At 47.3% G+C, this 15314-nt stretch overlaps 1 protein-coding gene across 1 annotated transcript in view; it reads left to right on the top strand.

Moving 5' to 3' along the window:
- Positions 1-15314, top strand: part of LOC126548415 (nose resistant to fluoxetine protein 6-like) — a 181675-nt gene that overhangs the window by 73783 nt on the left and 92578 nt on the right. The gene's annotated exons all lie outside the window — the stretch shown is intronic.

The following is a 15314-nucleotide window of genomic DNA, read 5'->3' as shown; positions in this document are numbered from 1 at the left end:
ACCCTCAAGCAACCTCCGATTGCTGAACAGGAAAGAACTATCTGTTTTCTTGGAAGGGGTCGTGCCGAATAAAATTAAGGACATTCGGATAAATACGCGCAAAGATGTCCTCGCCATCGATGTTTCCGACGGGAGTGCGCTCGAAGAACTGAAGCAAATCTCGGGGCTAGGACGCATCAAAGTGCGTTCCTATAACCCGATGAACGATGCATCCACAGCAGGTGTAATTTATGACATTGATGTCACCATTCCCGACGCGGTCTTGCCCGCCCTCGTCAAACCAGCAAGTGAGGGTGTGGTCATCACGCATGTGAGCCGCCTTGGAACTTCGCGCTGCGTCAAACTGATTTTCAAAGGAGATTGCATACCACCTCAGGTCAATGTCGGTCACTTCCGACACCCTGTTCGACCATTCGTACAAAAGCCTCTTCAATGCCATCAGTGCTTTAGGCTTGGACATGTCAAGGGGGTCTGTCCAAACTTGTTACTGTGTCGCCGGTGTGCTGAACCTCAAGCGGAGGACACTTGCCGGTCTACTTTCCTAAAGTGCGGCAGCTGTAATGGTTGTCATGTTACCTCGTCTAGGGACTGCCCTCGCACCATGAAAGAGGTCGCAGTTCTCAAGCAAATGGCTCGGGACAATTCATCACACAGGGAGGCTGCTGAAATGATCCGGTGTCGACGTCGGCGTCGCCGAACCTCCTCAAAAAAGTAAGAGACGAAAGGAGAGGGGCCCTTCCTTTGTAGCACCCACATTCTTCAGACAGGCCACAAAGGGGCTGAACAGCACAAGAACGTCAGCTGAAAGTAATCTTTCTCAAGAAGGATGGCTTGCGCTTCCGAGCCAGCAACTTCCCAAAGAACCACAGATTGTCAAACCCGCTCGGGAGCCTACTCCTGCCGCTGATGACACGCCCAAAGCAGATCATCAAGTTATTTCAATGCTGCGTCCCCGCATCGATGCCATTCGAGTGATTTTGTCGAAACTTGGAACTACGTCTGCTCGAAGTGCACTGAAAGTACTGGAAGCCTTAAGCCCACAGCTTGAATCACTCGAATAGAGGCATGGCCAACCATCGCCCATCCTTTCGAGAAGAAGTCAAGGCAGCGTCAATCATACAGTGGAACGCAAGAGGACTAAAGTCACGCCTTTCAGACTTTCGTCAGTGTAGATATACTAATTTGTTGCCAATGATTGTCATATGTGAACCTAACGTGTCAAAACCAGTCAAATTATCGGGATACGAAGCTGTTATATCTGCAACAACCGATGCATGTAGCAATGTCATCGTTTTTATTCGTCGAGAACTGACCTATGTTCGCCAGCCGATTCCGCCTAACAGTGAGAACCAATATGTTTGCCTAACAATTTAAAAGGGCAAACTTGTGTTTACCCTTGTAGGCGTTCATATATCGCCTTCAAATAATTTTGATTCCAAAAGATTAACGAACATCTTGTCGGTGTGTCCTGCTCCATATGTCATCATTGAATATGTTAATGCGCACCATATGGCATGCGGAAGCACAAGGACAAATGCAAGAGGGCAAAGACTAGCAAACTTCGCCTGCAACCATGGCCTTTCATTCCTGAATGACGGCAGCCCAACTTTTATACGATGCGTGAATTATGGCAGCTGTCTTGACCTAGCTTTCGTTTCCAGCTCTTACACAAGATGTGTTAAATTGTTTTTGGATATCGAGACACACGGGAGCGATCACATTCCCACATACCTTATCATCAAAGGGATGCCGAGGTCCTTCCCACGGAACACCATTCGATTAATTGACGGGACTAATTTCACTTCTACCATGGAAGATGCTGTGTGTGTATGTGTGCGTGAAACTTTGATTATCCGTAAGGGGTGACACCAGAGCTCCGGTACTTGTCGAGAGGGCTTGTCCTCTGGATTAGAGGAAACATTCAAGTCTGCAATGCGAGACGCCACGCGCACGGTCATGGTTTCGTCGAAGCCCACAGATTTGGATATAGACTTGGAGCGGCTTCGTGCACTCCGTCGTCGTGCGGAGCGGTGATACCGGCGTACAAAATCCATCGATGACCTTAGCGCAGCCAGACGACTACAAAAGACAATTCAACGTCGCATAGATAGATTGGCATCTCGACGTTGGACAATGTTTTGCCAGTCACTAGACCCTCGAAAGCCACTTTCCCACATCTGGAGAACCATACGTGGTCTGCGTTTCCTCCCTGAACAACGCTTCCCATTCAAAGCACTGGCGCTCTTCCAGGGGCGACTGGATGCTGATGTTGCAGAAGACTTTTGTGCAAGGATCGCTGGCCAAGCAACCGGTCCAGGCACTCCAGTCCTCAGTGACATCCCTGTTTCGCGTGACTGCCTCATTGATTTTCCTTTCACAATGGAGAAACTTGAAGCGGCTCTTGCTCTATGCAGGCGTTCTTCATCCCCGGGACCAGATGGAATATCATTAAGAGAGAGATGGACTCTCTCTTAATGCGCGCTTGATTGGGTCGCCGACAGACCGCCTTTGGACCACGCTGAGCACAATGGGTGTAAGACCTACATTGCTCTCTGCCGTGACCTGCCGCTCCGTGTGCTCGCGGCTTGCTGTCTCGTCCCTGAGAGGGAGGCCGTAAACGCGGGCAGAATACCCATTCTCCCTTCATCCTCGCTCTCGCGGCGCATTTTACCTAAGTGACTGTTCGACTTACCTGGTTCCAAATCGCATGTCTCAGCCAAGTTGAACTTTTCCGCCGCACCCTTACTCGCAGAAGCGCGCCCTCTCCTGTCGTAATCAGCCTTTCGCGACGCCTCCGTTTTCTGAATCGCCACAATAAACTCTTCTCGGCTCTGCGCGATGGCCTGTTCCTCTGGCTCACGCGCTGCGATGTGGCGTCTTCCGCGAGTTTTCGATGCACCGAACACTTAGCTCCTTTGACCCTGTGCGGTATGAAAAAACTTTGCCTTGCCAGCTGGTCATCGCATGTGTCGCTGAAAACCCCGAGCGTCGGGTTCCTGCCCTGCTTGGCCACCCTGGAATTCTCTCCATTTGGCGATTCCGGAACGTCGATCAAATTCGGTGGTACGAGGAAGGTTTGCAGCGCCTCCTTTACACTGTTAGGGCTACTGAAACGAGCCTGGTCCCCGCAAGGAACGCCTTTCTGAATCGCCACTGTCTCTTCTTCACTCTCTATTCTCGGCAATGCCAGGGAACCACTCAAGTGCTGAGGCACGAGGAAAGTATCCAGCCCTACACTGACCCTCATAGGGTTGTTGGAACAAGCCTCGTCCCGCAAGGGGGCTCTTCGGCATGGCCGCTGACTCGGTGTCGGCGTTCGACTGCATTGCGCAGTCATCGATGCTGGAGCCCTGAGCGACCACCACCACCACCATCTCCGCTCCGTTCTGCTGCGTAACATCTTTTCTCGGCTCGGCCGCCACCTTATCCTGGTCTAACCTAGACGATTCCGGAAAGTCGCCCATGCGCTTTGATAGAAGGAAGGTTTCCAGTCCCTCGTAAACCTTGTCATCGCTTCTGGAACAAGCGCCGTATTCGCAAGGGACGCCCTTCGGAATGGCCCCTCTTTTTAGACCGGCGACGGCCTCGCTTTGCTCACGCTCTGTCTGTGAGGGTTTCTCCACCTCGCACTTTTCATGCTCTTCCTTCACTGGCGCAACCTCAGTCTCTTCCAAAGTGCAAACTTTGCACTGGTCATTTTGATCTTGTCTCTCGATATCCACAGAAATACCGAAATGGCGCAACAATGCCTGTTTAGCCAGATCGTACCTCTTGAAGTCGACATCAGAAAGGCGTGCTAAGCAACAGGACACGTCATAGGGAAGTACCCCAAACAACCTACAGACCAAAAGTCACGGTCCAGCTGTGCCTCCGCGTAAACATTGTCGAAAAAATCTAGAAAACTTTCTATCTTTTCGCCGTTCTCGAATACGTGCAGCTTAGACCGTGCACGCAGCGCCCTGAGATACTGGATTTCGCTGTCAATTTCCTCCATCCGTATTCTGTGCTGTCGCTTTCGCTCATACTCTTCCCTATTGCGTTCTTTATCCCGCCTTATGCATTCACCCTGCTCTTGCTTTCTCTGGTACTCTTCCCTTTCGCGTTCGCGTTCCCTCTGGCCCTGAATATCCTCCCAAGCCTCCGCGATCTCCTCGTCATCTCTGCTGCTTGCCTCTATCGCATCGATGACCCCCGCCTTCTTTAGCTGCTTCCCATAATCGATCCCGAATTCCTCGCATATCGCGTTTAGGTCCGTTCTGCGCAACTTCCTATAATTCATGGCTACCTTTCTTTTGCCGACAAGTTTCTCAAGGAATTAAGCGTAGAAGCAAGATATACTTTAACAAGGCTTCTAATACCCTTGTTAACAGGAAGAACCACCTTAAGCCTGGCAACTTTCAAGGAGAAAAGGTCGTGCACTAACCATACCGAAGTCGAAGCGCTGCGCAGACTATTTCACGGGGGGTCCGAAGATGTTGAATGTACTTTGCTCGTGGAGGAGTAAGAGAAGGTGGGGCTGGGCCCGATATCCAGGACGTTTTACAAACAAGTTTATAATACATATTTACAAAGAAATTCAAAGTAATACATAAATGGTTCAAGAAGAAATTGTAGCAGCCGATCTCTCCAGGCGTCCTTCGCTCTTTTTATCCCCGGCGTGGTCATTGTTCAGTCGCCTCCCCCAATCCGGCGTCAGGAGACGAGACCGGTGACATCAGGTCCCACCGATCCGAAGGTCTGTTGCCCTTTCCCTCCGATGGGGGCTTTGTGGGAAACACACGCACATCACTGGGCACAAACAGGGAAAGGGGGATCGTACACTGACTCAGTCTCCGGCGTGGACACGCCACTTTGGGCGGAAGACAGGTGATGGACCGTATCCTTGCACTGACCGCATCTCCGGCGTGGACGTGCCAATTTGGGCAGCTGACAGGTGAAAGACCGTATCCTTGCTAATTGCTCGAACCTCTCCTGACCGAGGTACTCCCGTGCTGGCCATAAATCATCCATTTGGGAAACCATTTTGACGAGGCCGTGGGCCCGTTCCTCATAATCGCACTAGCCGTGACCGGAAGTTGTTGCGGGGTGAACGGCCGATCACAACAGTAGTGAGTTTTCGTTGTTTTGTGACGCCGCGTGACAGACAAGTGGGCGCAACCCAAGAACGTTTGACCAATAGCAAGTGGTAAAGCGACGCCTTTTTCGCTAATGGCAAAAAAGCGTCGAATCAGAAAATATTATTTTTATTTCGTTCGGTCTAATCATCCATAATCAGTGTGCACATATCATATTAGATGGGGCGTTTTCGCAGTTTTCGTGGCGTCGCGTGACATGCAGGCGCAGTGGGTGGTGACTTAAAATTTGTTTGACCGATCATGGAGGGCGGATTGCAGAACTTGAAGAGAAAAAAATAGAATAGCTTTACGTTATAGCGCCCCAACTTACCAACATGTTTATCAACGTGCTGATCAACTTGTCGGTCAGCATATGTGCTGCCAATGGTAACAGTGTTGCTCCCTGTGGCAGCTTGCAGCAACAAAAGCGAGCGACTATTTTTCGGCGAAAGGAAGCACGTACGTTTTAGCTACTTATTTTTTGTTATTCCGTGCACGCCTCATGGCGTGTGCTATGTACTTCTAACATTTCCCCTTTCGTCCTGTTCGTGAGGCGTTCAAACGCGACATGTGTCATTGTGTAGGCGTGGCTTATTTCAGAAGGGAACGCCTGACCCTCCAAGTCATTTTCTACAAAGTATTCTGACGATCTTTCCGTCATGTAATGCGCTGCCACCCCGAGCTCTTCTCGCATATCTCCCCGGTGAAGCCGCCTATACCTTGCTTGATTTTCATATTATATTTTATACGATCTGCAATGACTCCTTCTGTGTCACGTGTCATGGCATATGGTGCGCACACAATAAGGCACGCTCAAAGTGAAGATGCAGTCATTAGTAATGAGGCATTTCATCGCAAGAAATCTGTGACGCATGGAGACGCGGTAAGACAAAGTGGAAGCCAACTTGTGCCATTCGTGATTTTCGAAACATGTCTTTCAGTGTTACATATTCTTGTCACAACTGGAGTGACAATCTTCTCGTGTGGTTACCAACAGTGTTGGCCAAATTGCTGGCCCGGTATGAATACGCCCTTATGCATGATGTCCTGAGAATCATTTATGATCCCGTGGGCTCGCTTCTCGACAGTCCGCACTCTGTTCCGACTAAGCGCAGATAATCGGCATTGAATGGCCGACACAGAAATGGACGCGAACAAGTGTACTCGCAGAGTATCGATCATTGTTTGTTTCACGCTTTGATATACGCCACATAATCGTCCAGATCACGCCCGTCGCGCGTGTGTTATATGCTCTCATGGCGTTTTTTTAACGCTACAGCCCTTAATGCTACTAAATATTTTAGTGTACATGCAAGAGTGTTTATGGCGTATGTGGCGCGTAATTTTACCTGCTGTCTGCATTATCATTACAAACCTACAAAAATATATAAAATAAACCGGTTTAATATATATAAACCGGTTTAAGAGTTGGCATGCGAACAGCGATACCGGCAAGGCTCTTAGTCATTTCCCCTTCGTGATGCAGGCCTTCATCGCCGTGCTTTTCGTCGGTCTGACAACCGATTACCATGCTACGCAACTATCTCCTTCACAACCCTCATACTTGGAAATGCTGATCCGCGACATCGACAAGATGGCGCCTTTCCTGAGTGCACCTTTACCTGGCGGGCTCGTTCACTCCAGTTCAGTGATATCGCCAACGTATTCAGTACACCCCGATGATATAAATACGCCACTTGCACCAGTCAACTTCAGTGGGTACGCGAACAGCGCTACCGGCAAGGCTCTTAGTCGTTTCCATTTAGTGATACAGGTTGGTGCACAATTATCGTTATAAGCTAAGCGATCTAATTTGTTTGTGTCTGCTACTGTTCCTGTGCCCACGGGTATTGCGCGAGACGTTATATGAATGCTTTTCTACGACTCTTATACTGTTATCCTCCGGTGACATTGAGACTAAACCTGGTCCTCATACTCGTTCCGAATCCCTTTTAGTAATCGATTCCCTCGCTAATGACCCCGCTGAACAAATGAAGGTTCTCTTTGACCTGATCAAAGATGTGCATAACCGCTCACTTTAATGTAACAGGTTCCAAGCTGAATTTTCTGCAGATATTAAAACTGTTAAGAACGGACTGAAAAGCTTAGATACTAAAATTAGTGGAATGAACAAAAAGCTAGACGTGCTTGAAGAAAGAAGAAAAACACTAGAACGGTACAAGGAACAACTCGTAACAATGCAAAAATCGCTTGAAGAGCTCACCACTAGAAATGAACTCTTAGAATTTAGACTGAATGAACAAGAAGACCGGTCACGTCGTGACAATTTAATCATTTATGGTCTAACGGATGCCAACTAAACTTGGCAAAAAACTTAACAGAAAATAGTTGCAACATTTACGTCGGTTTTTGAATGCTTTTCTTCCAATCTCATCGAGCGAGCACATCGCATTGGTCGTTTTGCACCAAATAAATATCGGCCAATAATTATAAAGTTGAGTTGTTTTAAACCCAAAGAAAGACTTCTTTCAATGTGGAACCTGTTTAAACAAAAAGGCATGACTATGAGCGAAGACTTTTCGACTGCTACACGCATCGCTTGAAAGAAACTTTTCGATTTTGGTAAAAGCCAGGCTTGTTCTTGTGAACCTTTCAAGCATCGCCACGACAAGCTGTATCTGAATGGAAAGTGCTATTTTTTTTTAAGGCTACAACTGCCTCCGTTCGTGAATTCGTGACAGATCGCGACAACGAAATCAGCACTGACAATCATTCACCACATACGACACGTGTATCATCGTAGGAGAACACGAGGGGTAATGGCTGTCTACCGTCATCATGTCCTCTGACATCAGTCCTGTTTACCAACGTTCGCAGCATTCTTAACAAATACGGCCCCTTATCATCCGCAATAGACTCATGCGACGCCCGAACCGTTGCCTTAACCGAAACATGGTTGCCACCTCATTTCAATGACGCTGAACGTTTTCATTGCGCACAGGACTACATTTTATACAGTTGCGATCCCACTGCGCACAGACGAGGCGGTGTTCTTTTGGCCGTTATCAAAAGACATACCTTCATCTCCCAACAGCGTTATGGGGGCCCTGAAAACGGTCTGGACTTCCGTTACCCTTGGTCATCAAGCTATAATAATATGAGTGTTCGACCGCCCACCGTCTACGTCATCTTTATTTGCTAACGAATTCCATGACACTATTTACCACGTACGCAATCGCTTTCCTTCATCGCCCATAGTAGTCCTCGGCAACTTCAACTTTCCAAACATTACGTGGAACAATGACTAACCTTCGCTGTCGCCTTTTTCCTAACAAGCTAAGGAGTTTTTAGACGCATGTTCTGGTTTTTTCGCGTTCACAACTCGTTACGGATCCTACGCGATCATCTGCCAATGTATCAAATACACTTGACTTAATTCCAACCACTCATCCTGGCCTGATATCTTCAATCACACATTTACCTGGCATAAGCGATCATTGTCTTCTTCATTTCACTTTCAACTCAACTAGTCCCAAAACAACTAAACAACGGAAGTACATACACGATTACAAGAAGGCCGACTTTGACGCTATTAACAGAGTTAACCTGTTTTCTAGACGACTTCCTCCCTGCTTTTGACAACCGTTCAGTCCAAACTAACTGGAACTTGTTCGTTGCTAAAGTAAACGAACTAACCAACAACCGACGTTCGTTAAAGAAAATCTGTGCCTCTACCGCGTCCTGCACATGCACTGCTACTCCACCTACCTTGCAGCCCAGACCGGTCGCGGCTGATAGGAACCAGAATGCTGAAAACAGCCAGGCTGCGGCTGATGAAGCTTGGCCAAGGTTGTCAATGCCACAGCCACCTGCAAATTCACTGTGAACATTGGTAACTTTGAATTCTGGACTTCCCGCCGATAAATTACCGGAAGAGGACAAACAAGTGGTCGTAATGCTTCGATCACTGATGAATGCCATTCGCGTGCTCCTCAGCAAGCTAGAAACGCCGTCAGCTCAGAGTGCACTTCAGATACTGGATGCTCTAAGTCCAGTACTTGCAAGCCTTGAGTCACACCATGGCTCGTCCAATACTGTCATTTCGCAATGAGGCCAGACAAGCTTCGATTTTACAGTGGAACGCCAAAGCGTTGAGGTCCCGCATCTCACCCTTCCGTCAATATATTTTCACAAATCGGATTCCCATAATCGTTATTTGCGAACCTAACGTACTTACTCTCATCAAATTGTCAGGGTACGAACCATTTCTCTTGTCCACGTGCGATGAGCTCAGCAAAGTTATCGTGTATATCCGTACGGATTTTACGTATACCCACCATGCAGTGCAACCACATAACAATCAATATGTCTGCCTATGTATAAGAAAGAAGCAAGTGTCATTCACCCTCATTGGTGTCTACATGTCCCCGTCAGGTCTACTTTAACGCGACAGACTTCGAGACATAATGTTGCAGACCAGTGGTCCTTGGATTCTAACGGGAGATTTCAACGCCCATCACTTACTGTGGGGTAGCTCGGCAATCAAGTCCAGAGGCAAGAATTTGGTGTCGTTCGCCTCTGATCACGACCTTTGTGTTATAAATGATGGCAGTCCTACATACCTGCGAGGTCTTAAGTAGAGCTGCTGCCTGGATTTGACTTTGGTATCATGATGCTTCAGTTCACAAGTTGAGGTGTTTTCAGGCATAGAGACACATGGAAGTGACCATATCCCTACATATTTGCGGATCAGGGGGGCTAAACAATTTTATCTCGTCGAATGCAGTACTAAGAATCAACTGCACTAAATTTAAGCTACGCATGAAAAATGCATGCAGAGAAGACCTTGGCCGCAGCCGGGTGTATACCACCACAGAGGCAATGAGGGAACCTTCATGCCTCCTAACGTTGACAGCAAACCGTTCCCAATTTGACGTAGAACTGGAGAGGCTAACCGCACTTCGACGACGAGCAGAAATCAGACACAGGCGCACGAAGACAGTTTGTGACCTGAGAATGGCACGGAGAACACAGAAGAAAATCCAGCGCCGTTTGGACAACTTGCAGGAACAACGCTGGAAGTCCTTTTGTGAATCACTGGACCCTCGCAAACCACTTCCATGCATCTGGAGGACTGTTAGTGGCCTGCGCTCGTCTCCGCAACAGCGACATACTTTCATGGCCTTAGCCCTGCATCACTGTCAGACGCAAGTTGAGGTGGCGAATGATTTTTGTGCGTGGATCGCTGGCGTGTGTGTCACCCCCAACGCCGAAGACGTGAGCGTCGTCCCTGTGTCTCGCGTACTAGATATGGAAATTCCATTGACTATGGAAGAAGTGGACGCCTCCTGGGCTGCTTCTCGACGTTCATCTTCACCAGGGCCCGATGGCATCACCTATGCAGCTGTTCCCATCTTGGACAAGAGGACAGGCAAGAGCTGTTAAATTACTACAACCGACCATGGCATGAAGGCATTGTTCCTCAGCAATTGAAGATTAGGGGCCAAACAATGAGATCTTCCTTACCTCAGTAAGGAAGCCTTCATTGCGGTGAGGCTACCTTATGTCACTCTGAAAGCTTCCTTACTGAGAGGCCCTCGGTGAAGGCTTCCTTGGTGCTTCCTCAGCATAAGGTAGCTCCAAAGCTACCTTCATGCGTCCTTACGCCGCTCCTGGCCCTGAGCGAGCGCTTCACCTCACTGCTTAACCACGTGACGTTTGCTTGCGCATGCGCGCTGTCGCCCACCTGCGGAGAAGCACGAGCACGGTACGTCTTGCCAGGCATGTTCGTTTCAGACACGCGTGCCGCATGGAAGCGTTGCTAGGCGTTGCTAGGCGTTGCACGACGCCGGCTTGCCAGCGTTGCTGGAGCACATCAAGTTTTTCACTGTAATGCGCTACTTTTTTAAAGTTTAGTAAACAAAACTAGAAGAAAGCGTCCACGCTTCTCTATATTAGCTCTTCAATTTAAAGATTGTGCGACGATACAACAGTTTTTCATTGAATAATGGTGTTCGCGTAAAGCTTTTAAGAGATAATCTCGAACCCAGGCATGCGGCAACCGCTCCTTACGTAAGGACGGGTGAAGGGAGCTTTCAGAGTACGCTTGCTTCCTCCATCGGTCCTTCGCTGTAAGGAGGCCTCACGTAAGGTTAGGAAGCGCTCGAAGGAAAGGAACGTTTCATTGTTTGGGCATAGTAGTCTCGTACCGCTAGTTACTCAAACAAGAAAAGTCACCTTTCAACCTGACGTCATATCGCCCTATTTCCCTGGCAAGCTGCACAGTTAAAGTAATGGAAAAGATGATCCTTATACGCCTGGAATGGTATATTGAACGACACAATGTGTACCCTGACTCCATGACAAGTTTTCGTGAGGCAGGTCATCAGTAGAAAATATTATTGACCTCACTACATTTATACAACAAAATGCCTCAAGCGCATATCAGTGGCGCTCTTTCTTGATAAGAAAGGGGCGTACGATAATGTTACACATGAAGCGATCCTCGAGTCATTAGAGGCTGTTGGAATTGGTGGCCGAATATTTAACTGTATCCGCGACTGTTTGACCAGAAGGTCCTTCGTGCTTTTGCATACATTTTGCGTATGTATTTTGCATACGGTGGCGTCCCACAGGGCGGAGCATTGAGCCCTAATCTCTTTAACCTAGCTGTGGTTGGCCTTGCTGGAACATTACCCAAGACAATTTTCCTCTCAATGTACACTTATGATATTTGTCTTTGGTCTTCTGTGGTGACTCGTTTTCAATTGCGCGCAAGAATTCAGCGGGCAGCCACCCAAACTTGTTCATATCTCCGCAAGAAGGCCTTAGTGTGTCTATCGAAAAATGCGCGTTAATCGCGTTTACGCGCAAACCCATGGCACCGTACCCTGTTTCTCTCAATGGCCAGGCTATCAAACGCCAAAAGTTTCACCACTTCTTAGGTGTGATTATTGACAGAGACCGTTCATGGAACCCCCCCTGCATCTACCTGAAGCGGAGATTAATTTCGATTCTACATATACTGAGGTTCCTGTGCGGAAAAACCTGGTGCACGTCGGTACGGTAGAGCACTGTTTCTGGGCATTTTACGGTACTGTTTGCCGGTTTTAGCGAACACATGCAAAACAAACATTCGTACCCTCGAAAGTTTACAAGGCCAGGCTCTACGGACATGTCTTGGACTACCACGATGCGCTTCGACTCGCACAACAACGATGATTGTAAGAGACTACTTGGTTCCAACATATAGAACGATTGACAGCATTAGAAGCACGCAATCGACATCTGTGTCGCGTACCCAGTCATTATAATGCTGCTTTGCCAGAACAAAGACCTCAAGCCACATTTTCTTTTTCTAAACTTGTTGTGACACATCAAGGCTACCTACCGTCGGTGTTTACACCAGCAGCAAGACCACTGTTACCTCTGTGGTTCCTACGACAACCACAAAAACGCCTAACGATTCCGGGAATAACAAAGAAGACCCGTCATTCAAAAGTGGCTGTACGTCATTACTGAACGAGGCATATGAACAAAGAACGCACATTTACACCGACGGATCTGTCTCAGCCACCAGCTCCACAGGCGCTGTTATGACCCCGGCCTTACAAATAACAATTACTTTCACAGTGTTCCATATAACGACCTCTACAGCAACAGAACTTGCCGCTCTACGTGCCGCTGGTAATTACATCGCACAAGTCAAACCTCGAAAGTGGGTTGTTTTTTGTGAGTACAAGGCAGCCCTTCAGAGTATGCAGTAAGCCTTTCGACACAAGACCCATGACCAACTGGTGTTTGAGACCAGAGAGGTTCTCCATCAAGCCCTCATAAACGGACATGACATCATCTTCCAATGGCTTCCGGGGCACTGTGGCATTGTCGGAAATGATTTTGCTGATGATGCCACCCGGTCAGCACATAAAGAAACCCTGACACTTCCTATACCCTTGTCACGGACAGACGCTGCGAGGGATCTTCATTTACTTGCTCAAAACGAGACCGAAACTTTGTGGAACACCCCCAATTTTCTCCAACTGCCGTCTCCACCGGCTGGATCCTGCCTTGAAGCTGCAGATTCCATCGAACTTCTCCCGCCGTGATGCAACTTTATTGTGCCGCCTCTGGTTAGGGGTGGCTTTTACGAAAGCCTAGCCATTCCTTATTGGAATGTCCGACATGCCGATCTGTGACTCGTGCAACTGTGAAGAGACGATTGCGCACGTGTTGTGTTTTTGTGATCTCTATGAGGTCGAACGCGACGTTCTTCAGAGGGTGTTAAACCAATTAGATAACAGACCATTTTCAGAGACTAAGATTCTCGGACCATGGCCCCATGCGTCGCAGGCTTACAAAGCGACGCGGGCATTGCTACGCTTCATGAAAGCGACTGGCCTCAGCGACCGATTATAGGCGTGAAGTTATGGGCATCCGCATGCACTCACACCGATAGTACCTTTTTCCCTCTCTCTCCTTTCTTTTCTTCCGTTAAGCCCCTTCCCCTGTGTAGGGTAGCAAACCGGACGTGCGTCTGGTTGACCTCCCTGCCTTTCCTTCCTTCCTTTTCATCCTCATCCTCGATTTAACTCTTCTCCCGGCTATGACTCAATTCACACAAAATTCTTAAGAAGTACTAATTCTGTTAGCTGACTTATTCTTACAAAACTTTTTCAGCAGTCCCTATAGATACGTCCACACTACCTAAGGAACAGACGATCGGGAAGGTGGTTCCCCTACATAAGTCAGGTAGCAAAAATTCACCAAATTACTACTTTCTTATTTCGTTGACTAGCACGTGTTGTAAACAACCTGAACATACAATTTTTTCTATCCTTGTTAAATTCGTCAAGTATAATTTTTCACCCCAGCTCAGAATGGCTTTCGCAAAGCTTTCTCATGTGAAACACAACTGGCTTCATTCAATCACGAGCTACGTCAAATTTTGGATCGTTCTTCTTTTGCCGACTGTATTTTCTTAGATTCCTCTAAAGCGTTTGACAAGGTTTGCCATATACTTCTCTTGTACAAATTAAGTAAACTAAATCTAGATCCTAACCTTCTCACGTGGATTAAGCTCTTTCTAAAAAACCGCACTCAGTTTGTTACAGGTAATGGCTTTCATTCTTCTTTCAGCGATGTACATTCTGGGGTACCCCAATAATCAGTTACGGGTCACCTCCTTTTTCTCATTTACATTAACGACCTTGCTGCTACACTCTCTTCTGACCTGCACTTGTTCGCTGATGACTGTGTTATTTTTCGCGAAATAACGAATGAAACCGCCGTTAACAGGTTGCAACTCGATCTTGAGGCAATATCTAACGGGTGTAACTCGTGGTTAATGGAACGAAATATTAACAAATGTAAAGTACTACATGCATCCCGTGTTTTTCGCCAACATGCCGCTTACCACTTAAACAGCTTTCCTTTAGAAACAGTGAACTCTTACAAAAGCTTCGGTGTCCATGTAACCACAAACCTGTCATGGTCAATTCACACCGAATACGTTATTAACAACGCTAACCGTATGTTAGGCTACTTGCGCCGTAACTTCGCTAGTTCCCCTTCTAGCCTAAAACACTTACTCTATAAAATTCTAATACGTCCTAAATTTGAATACGCTACTTCTGTATGGAATCCCGGCCAGGATAACCTGCAACGGCCTTAGAACTTGTTCAAAATAACTCAGTTCGATTTATCTTTTCTAATTATAATAGAACTGCCAGCATTTCTTCCATGAAACATAATCTTAGTCCTTCTTTGCGATCTGTTCGACGTAGAATTGCAGGTTTAGCGCTCTTTCATAGGATTTATCATCATCCTACACTGCAGACGCAATTCTTTACAAGACCCCATTATGTATCACAGCGTGTTGATCACTGTCATAAAGGTGGGACCTGTCTATGCCACACAAAGCATTTTTCCCGGTCTTTTTTCCCTCGCACATCTATAGACTGGAACCACCTTCCCGCTGATATAACTACTACTGATAACAGCCTTTTTCGGGAAACTTTAGCTAACATTGTATAACCAGGAATTTCTCTTTTGTGACACAGCAGCTTACATTGTATAGAAAGAAACCTATTTTATTCTAGCGTTGTGTTTTGTTCATATTAATCACTGCGTTTTGTTTACTTGCTATGTACCACATTTTCTTTTGTACTGCTCTCCTCTATAATGCCTCTGGCACTGAGGGTATGATAAATAAATAAATTAATTAACGTCTGCACCTCTAAA

The sequence above is a fragment of the Dermacentor andersoni genome, chromosome 1 (assembly GCF_023375885.2).
Source record: "Dermacentor andersoni chromosome 1, qqDerAnde1_hic_scaffold, whole genome shotgun sequence".
Classification (NCBI taxonomy): domain Eukaryota; kingdom Metazoa; phylum Arthropoda; class Arachnida; order Ixodida; family Ixodidae; genus Dermacentor; species Dermacentor andersoni.
The sequence above is the reverse complement of the archived record's forward strand: the minus strand, read 5'-3'. Positions and strand labels throughout refer to the sequence as shown.